At 34.4% G+C, this 9,444-nt stretch overlaps 1 long non-coding RNA gene across 1 annotated transcript; it reads left to right on the top strand.

Annotated features, from left to right (window-relative positions):
- Window positions 1-256: 256 nt before the first annotated feature.
- On the top strand, window positions 257-1,950 carry LOC122142830. Its single transcript, XR_006158812.1, has 3 exons — window positions 257-298; window positions 540-641; window positions 1,778-1,950. It is a non-coding gene; the product is annotated as an uncharacterized LOC122142830 (long non-coding RNA).
- Window positions 1,951-9,444: the final 7,494 nt, after the last annotated feature.

Below are 9,444 nucleotides of genomic sequence, written 5' to 3'. Positions count from 1 at the left end.
AGTCGACGCGCATTTAAACTGGAGTGGAGGGAGTTTACCATTTAAACGGTGCGGCGCAAACACAGCTGACAAGTAGCAAATCTCTCCGTCTCTCACTGTTGTTTTTACTGCTTTCAGGTAGTTTTTAGTCCCTATATAATACACAAATAATAATACATACAACTTTTCCCTGACACTTTCTTACATGTAATTGACACGCTTCTGTTGAATAATTACTTTACAGAAATGGTTCATTGTCATGGGAATAAGTCCGTTAGCATCACAACCGTGAGCTAACTATAGAGGCTAACTATAAGAGGTAACAAGCTAGCTATAGATTTGAGCTCTTATTTATGAAAGTTTGGGATTTTAATCACATATTATGTGTAGATGAGTTTTTTTTATAGCTTTGTAAATGTTTTGTTGGCAATTTGTTAATGGATGAATTAAAAAAAGCTAATTAATTTAACCTAAAAGTATGCACTGTTAGGGTTGCCAACCGTTATATGGATATATAATATATAATAATCTGTATAATATGGAATCGTCCTGTATTTAAGGCATCAAAGAAGCATTATGAAAGCTGTATGGAACGCAGTTTGTCCCGTATTTAAGGCATATGCCGTATGACCACCTAGACCATACGAATACCAAACTCTAAGGTGAGAATTAGTTTTTCTTTTTTTGACCAGTGTTTGATTTGTGAGCATAGCCGTTCGAGGGAGGCTTTAAGACTAAGCGGAATCCTCCGCCGGCTGCTCGCTCAACCTCCACATCTAGACTTCATCTAACCAACCAAGTTGGGTTTTTTAACGTCCGCGTTTCGACTTCAGCTAATCAGTCTGGGAGAATGCAAACAACGTGATTCCAACATCCAGCCATGCAAGAAAACGTGCATTTTACCTGAGGGAAGACATAATCAATAAGGAAAGTCGTCTTTCTTTAATGTAGGTAATGTTGTTAAATACCTAGATGAAACTATTTATATTTAAATAACTTACAGCGTACTCTTAACCTTGAATATCATTCTTAGACAACACAACGACCAATGAAGTGTCAAGCACCCATAGCAGTCCATTAATTATATAAGTTATCTTTAATTGAAAAATAAGCATTTCCATTTGTACTGTAGTAGGCCTACTGTATAGCTATTACACACACGCAAATCAGAGTCAGAAAGAGCTTTATTGTCAAGTATGTTTGCACATAGAAGCAATTTGTTTTAGTGTCACAAGCTTCCAGAACGCAGAGACAACAACAACACACAGATAATAAAAAATAAGATGTGAACAGATAATTAAAAATTTGATAAAATAAAGAAAAAACTGTAATTTAGTGAAATAGACTATCATTGCAATTTAACGTAACAGTTTTATATTTTAATATACTTTAAAATATAATTGATTCCTGTAAAGCCATGCTAAATTTTCAGCATCATTATGATCCTTCAGAAATCATTAAATTATGCTGATTTATTATCAGTGTTGTAAACATTTTTAAATAACACTATAAAATAGTGTTTAAAAAATATTTTATTGATAAAAGTTAATAAATAAATATTGATTTTAAACAACACCATAAAAAATATATTAAAAAACATTAAATATAAAAAAAATAAAAAACTGTTTGGGTCAGTACATTTCTTTTTTTTTTAAGAAAGAAACTTTTAGAATACTTTTATTCAGCAAGGATTAAGGTGTTAAATGGATAAAAAGTGATACTGTTAGAATATTGTCAAAATTTCTATTTTGAACAAATTCTGTTGTTTTTAACTTTTTATTTTATTTATGGAACACAGGTTCGCCATGATAACGCCATGAAAAGGCAACTGCTGGACACCTGGGACAGGCCATCAATTCCAAGTTGGCGTCAATTCCCTGTTAGAGTTTAGAGTTGTCTAATAGAGAGGGTGAAGGAAGAACATCCAAACCCTGCCCCTGCTTCCTTCAAGATTTTTTATGGATTTATATAATGGTGTGTTTTCATAAAGTAAAGACAGTGGCAAAATTAACATCACACTACTTTGATGTTTTGTTCTACAAATTAAACTACACACACACACACACACACCCACAAACACACGCACAGCAACACACACGCACGCACACACACACACACACGCAACTTGCACACACTCCAAAACACCAATTTTGATACAATTTGCCATTTGTGCAAGAAAAAAAAAGTCAAAGTAGTGTCATGTTAATTTTGCCACTGCTGCCTTTACTTTACAAAAAAAACACCATTATATAAATCCATAAAAAATCTTGAAGGAATCAGGGGCAGGGTTTGGATGTTCTTCTTTCACCCTCTCTATTAGACAACTCCAATTTTTTTTTTTTTTTTTTTTTTTTTTTTTAAACACAGACTTTATTTCATTAATTTAAAAAAAAAAAAAAAAAAAAAAAAAAAAAAAAAACTTCTCTTCAAGAATTACTTTTCAGGTTTTAAGCATCATCCTTTAGTATTCATAATAGCAATTCCAGTAAAGTTTGCTGGTTTGATTTATGTTTTAATTGTGCAGTTTATGTGCACTCTGTTCTTTTGTCAATGTCAATAAAATTCTTATTTTTCTATAGCAGGTGTTATGTCATCTGAATACACTGCTCATTTTTGCAAGTGAATTTATACTGTCACAGTTTTTAAGTTGCATTGTCTGGGGATTTTTACATTTTTCAGTCTCCAATTTCTGTTCAGTAATTGAATGTTTAAATTCATATATATATATATATATATATATATATATATATATATATATATATATAATATATATATATATATATATATATATGTACTGAAATGTAATATGTTAACAGATATTAGGAATTAATACATAGACATATATTGCAAATTAATATATTTACATAGTCTGATATCTCAATGTATTTACATATATGGGAAATAAATATATGTAAATATTCACAATATAAAATATATTTACATGTACTGAAATGTAATATGTTAACAAATATTAGAAATTAATATATAGACATATATTCCAAATGAATATATTTACATAGTCTGATATCTAAATGTATTTACATATATGGGAAATAAATATATGTAAATATTTTGAATAAAAATATATTTACATGTTTAATATATGTGGAAAATATTAAAAAGCGGCCAAAATCAAATATTTAAATATATTTTTGTAATATATTTTAAAATATATTTACATATATTTTATAAAACATATTTTCTTCTATTTAAATTTAAGATATTTCAATATATAAAAATGTATTTCGATCTATGTGACTTCTGTATTACATCCCAACACTGGTCAGGTCTAAAGGACCTGGATTCTTCAAGTGTTGTAATGGAAATGGCAGATAAGGGACGAAACAACGTCAAAAAGAGGACCAAATGCGGACATAAGTGGACGTCCTCAAAACGTCCTCCAGCGAACCAAAGTCTTCCGAACGTCCATCCGCGAACGTTATAAAGCGGACGTACTGTGGACCTAAACGGACGTTCGGAACCGTCCCCTGTTTGCTGGGTATATATTTAACTTCCTTCAAACTGGAGGAAAAAAAAAAAACATTTCTCTACTTCCATAACGACGGATGAAACTGCATTAAGAGAAACAATTTTAATAAGATGTCCCGATTTGTTTTGTGTCCTTAACATTATCTTTACTTTATCTGTTAACTGATTTAACTTTATATTCCCCCAAATCTACTAAATTACAGAGGAATAGCCTACTAGTATACTTTATAAAACAAGGAAATTTAATACAGATGTGTTGATGATATACAATCTTATTATTTAAACGTCTTACCTTTTAAAGGTGCTTCGCAAACGGTCTATTCAGCTGTAACTCTATCGCGCTGCTGCCTGCTAGCGTTTGTTGCTAACTTCCGGGAACTATTGAGAGGCTCCATGATCCGCCATTGCTGTGTGTGTGGGGGGGTGGGGGGACTATGGCAAGCGGTTTTAGCATTAAATACATCTTGCTGTACTAGTCATAATTTAGTTTTGACTAGTCAATATTCCAATTCCAGATATCTATTCTGCAATTTTGACTCATCATAATTAGGCCATAAGGTGAACCAGGAAAAAGTGGCTAGAAAATGATTTTCGTTCCCACGCCTGGGCACTACTTTTTAAATGCATTTTTGCATAGACAACACCATACTGGACTTTATGTTAAAAGTTCTCTGCAAAATATCCTGCAGTTTTTTGTCACTATCCATAAATGTATATAATTGTGAATTTAAAAAAACGAAAATCTTATGCTGCTGGTTTTGCTTATAACTTTATTTATATTCATTTTAGCAACACAAAATATCTCTTAAACTGATCATTATACTTGTACCTTATCATTTGAGAAAGATATTGGTGCATTATATACTCAAGTGTGAATGTAGACCATAAAATATGGCAAATTTGTACAAAATACGCTTCAACTTCATGGATTGGCACCAAGCAAAATTAAACATACACATTGTAAATTTAGCAAAACTGTGATGTATTATACATCAAAATTTTCAGTAGGCACTGTGTAATCAAAGAAACATAAAAAAGAAGCACACTTTGGCCCAGGCTGGCTGAAATGACTCAAAATGCGACCACACCCGCCTTAATTATGAATAATGCCAAAAATGAACAATTCTGCAACACATTCATTCTAGCTGAAAATCAGCTTAAAATAATGCACAGTACATCTTTACTCATCAGTATCATCCCTATCACTATCATCAGAGTCATCATCCCATGTAGCTCTTTCTTCTGTTTCCTGGGAAACATTTGCACAGTTTTGGCACCGACAAAAATCAGTACAAGACAGTCTTACAGACATACAGGAACATCTTCCAGTCTCACATTTGCCTTGCTTGCAACTGCAGTGGACTACCTGCAACACACTTTCAGGGGCAGGATTTCTAGTCATCCAGTTCACTGTTAACTCCCCATCCTCGAGGTGCCATCCATTGCCAACGGGTGAAGGAGCACACATTATACCTTTCAGAGAATGTCTCATTATGGCTGCTTGGTAGTTTGCCCTTTTGCAGTGTTGGTGCAGGGCGTCACTTGTCGGGGGCATGTATAACTCTGGTAAAGCAGACGATGCCATGCAGAATTCTTATCATCCATCATCCACAACATCGGCAGAATACTGCACATAAATGTCCAAAAAATATTCACAAAAAATTTCAAAATATGACAAAACTAGACCATCCCAAAACAAAACTGCTACCAAGACTTGTAAATGCATTTAGGTATTCCTCTTTCTTTTTTCAGTATTTGTGATGAACCTGTTAAATGGCGAATGGTTAGACCAAGACAAAATGATTTAGGTGTCTGCCTTCGGCCCTTAGATGCCAGATACACAATGTCCTGACAAATAGATATCACTTTTAGATTCAAATCATCTGGAGTATCAACATAATGGGCCAGTGTTGGTTCCTCAGTTGCACCTATAATCCAGGAAATCAGATTATACAATTCAAGTGGCACAACAGATTTTGCTTCACTCACATTTAAATCATCAGACGTTGGTGGCCATGGACATGTCATACCGGGAGAGTCACATAGAAGCATCTTTAATATCAATGCTGCACTATAAAGTGTCCTTGTGTCTTCTGTAGTATTGATAAAGGCCACTGAGGTTTGTCTTTGTGGAACAGATGCTGTATTTGTCGTGTTTTCACCATCACTTTGGCTAGTTACCTCAGTTGACTCTGTTGTTTCTGTACCTGATGGATGAGGTAGCCTGTCTATCAGCTTGTCTGCAGACAGTGTCTCAACAAAAACCAGCTCACTGATGTTGTGCTTGTTGGGTGAGTGAAACACCAGCTGGGGCTCAACCTCCTCTTCAATTTATCCTTACACAAAAAACAAAGTGTAAAAAACAAACAACTAAAAAAAAAAATACATAATCACACACAAAACAAAGAGTTAAAATACACTGTGTATCAGCTTTAACATGTGATATAATGATTATGATTATGATTATTATAAATAAAATTTTTGAAAGAAAAAATAAAAATGTTGCATAACATTCTTTCCAAAGTTGCATATTAAAAAGAAACTTGTGGTATTTAAATTACCTGTAGTTTGAAGCATCAAGATCTTCATGTTTTTTCACAAGATTTAAAAAGATCCTTCTTAGCTGCATCATTGTCAGCACCTCTAGGTTTACAATTATTCTATGGCGGATGATCCTCTCACAGAAGATCTTGTAGCTGGCATCGAAGGTTGGCTCATTTCTGAAAAGAAAACACAGGGGAAAAAAAATAAAAATAAAAATAAAAAAAACAGAGAAGATATATTACTCTATTTAATAACTATTTCACAATGGCTTCTATTTTAAATATAAAATATAATAATTGGTAATAAAACATATTTCGTTTATTCTACCTTCCACTACACATTTGATCATATTGAATTGCTGTGCCAAAGAGCTGTTTACAGACAAATATGCAGACTATGTAGATGGTCAATGCTTTACTTTTGAAATGTACTACAATTTTAATTATCATTTGATAATGCAATATAATAACTCACTGTTCTTCTGAGGTCCCAGTAACTGTTGCAGTAGACTTTGTCAAGAACCTGGTGTACTGTCTGTAACAGGACTTGTGGTATCGCACCTCCATAGACACACAGTCTTTGTCCTGAATATGCACAAGAATGCTAGTGTCTTCTTTCATCTCAGCAGCTTTCTACAACTGGCCTGTGAATAAATAGATAAATATAATGAAACAAGTTTGTAAATAAAAACCATTATGTAAAAACTGTTAACAGTTAAGCAATATTGAGTGTTCTGGCTGTAGCTATATGCAAAATGCAAATCTGTAAACATAAAATAAATTACATAATTTTAATTTAGCCATGGTGTCCAGCATATGGCATAAAACTTCAAAGTTCAAACTTGTGTTTGTTTACCCACCTGCTGACAATGTTTCTGCCTGTGAAAGATGGTCCTTCTGGCGTGCTGCCACAGTAATGTACTTGTCCGTTTTCTTACAAATGATGCACAAGGCAGGAAGCACAGGACCTGCACAAGCTACTGGCAGACCCGTCCTGGACCTAAGTTTCTTTGTCGGACATTCAGATATTGATGTGCTACTACTCGATGACACAGACTGGTCTTTGTGAGCATCTTGAACTTCAGGACGCTGTGTGACACGTTTCTCTGCCGCATCCAAGCGCTTTTTGTCAATGAAACGCCTGTAGCAAGTGGAGTGAAACCCAGCGTCTTCTGGAACATTTTCAAACTCGATTTCTAGACAATGTTTGTATGTTTCTGCTATTCTCTGATTCTCACCCTGCAAACCAAGCCACAGTTTGACGCTATTTCTGAATGCATCCCACCGTGTGCGTGTAAAATCCTTTGTTTCTTCTTTCTTTATGGACGTGAGATGCATATAGCATTGTTTATAATCCTTTTTACGGAGTTTTGAAGGAGGTCTGGCCGTAATTGCCTCTTCTTCGCTACTCAATATTGACAACAAGGGCGCAGACATCTTGGACTCATGTTTACATGTCGTACAAAAAGCGACCGCCTGGGGCGGTCACACTGCACTTTTCGTTCCATTGACTTCCATTCATATGCATGCGAATGCGTCAGACCGGAAACGCAAGCTCATGCGAAAAATTTCACATTTCGCTGCGTTCCAAAGTTCAAGTTTGGTGAACTCTGACCTGCAAATTCGCATCACGTGAAGACGGGGGGATCAGTAGAATATCAATACGTCACTGCGTGACCTCTCTGACAGAAATTCAAAAATTAAGGAAGCGCTAATTTTAGCCGTAGCGCAGCATCCTATTTTATATAATACATCTTTAAAAGATTATAAAAAAAAAAAGCTTCATGGTTCGCAGTGTTAATGGAAACAGGAACAGATGGTACATTTGAATGAGGACACATTTTATAATTTTTTATTGCTTAGTGTGTATTTATATATAGAGAGAGACAGACAGAGAGTAAAACATAATAAAACGCTTTCGACGCCGTCGCAAAAGGCACAGTACAAGCACATTAATCCATGTTATGATAACTGAGGGGAGACCGTTACCTGCTCCCGCCCATATTCGCAGCGGCATCTGAAAAAAATTTGCACGTTCAAAGTCTAGTGTGACCGCCCCTTTATTGGTTGTGCTTCCCACACGTGACGCGAAGCCTAATCACTCATGATCAAAATATGTTTATGCGAGTAAGGAATATCGCCGACTTTAGACATGTATAAAAAATAAACTGCAGGATTATAAATGGAGAACTTTTATTTTCTCGCTCAAAACCAATAGCTCTTTTTATTGAAATGAAAAGAATTTAGTGCCCCATATATGGGAACGGCATTAAATGAAAAACGGCTTCACCTTATGGCCTAAATTGGAATTAAGATATCTACAATGTGATTATGGCCAGTCATTATATGCATTGAAGATATCTACAACATACCTGTCAACATTTGGGTCCCAAAATACAGGAGACGGGGGTGGGGCAAAAGTATCAATTATTATATTATATTATTATTATATTAATTTATTATTTTAATTTAATTATTATCAAACAATTATTTAAACTGTGTGTTTTCTGCGTATAAAGAAGGGTCATTTTTGGCTTTGGACTAAAATAAAAAATAGAAGGGCTTATTGAAAAATGCTAATTCATTCTCTCTTCATTCTTTTGCTTTTCGTCAGGAATATAGCCATTTCCCCGGTAACCACAGTAAACAAAACAGCGCAGCACCTGATTTTGCAACTTGCAGCTCTCATATTTAATCAATTAAACTATAGCCTTTTGATGTTCAAGCTATCTCAATTTTCATGTATATTTGTTGAAGTTTTTTCACCGGAGCACCACCTGAGTCTTCTCCTGTTTCTATCCTTTCCTTCCCGCGGTACTCGTCACTGTTGTAGGTTGCCAAGTTGAGGAAACAAATGGTTTGAAACTTGTATGTGTCAACTGTGTGAGAAGGATGCGTTTCATACAAGATCTGGCAACTGGGCAACCTTGGAATTTGTTTTCATGATTATTCATGTAGCCTAATGAGGTTTGGGCCATACAAATTATGGGAGTTTTACTGAAGGCGAATGTAGCAAAAATACACCCAGTGGTATTTTTTTATAGAAATATTACAAATACGGGAGAAATACGGGAAAATATTTAAACGGGATGATAGCGGGATAGAATGGTAAAATACGGGAGAATCCTGGGAAAAATGGGAGGGTCCACAGGTATGATCTACAATGCCATTATGACTAGTCATATTGTTCCATTGACTTCAACTGGAATATATTTTCGGATATCTACAAATGAGCATTTTGACTAGTAGAAATTGTAATTAAAGATATCTATGATTGATTTTGTACTAGGCATAATTCTAATTAGAGATATATCCAATTTCAATTTAACTAGTGATAATTAAATTAAATACAACTCTAACTGAATTATTAAATATTATAATTCAAGATATCTCTAACTGGTGTTTGACTAGTCATAATCATATTGCAGATATC

This window comes from Cyprinus carpio, unplaced genomic scaffold (assembly GCF_018340385.1).
Source record: "Cyprinus carpio isolate SPL01 unplaced genomic scaffold, ASM1834038v1 S000000172, whole genome shotgun sequence".
NCBI classification, from domain to species: Eukaryota; Metazoa; Chordata; class Actinopteri; order Cypriniformes; family Cyprinidae; genus Cyprinus; species Cyprinus carpio.
Note: the sequence above shows the minus strand (reverse complement) of the source record. Positions and strands in the feature narration are given on the sequence as shown.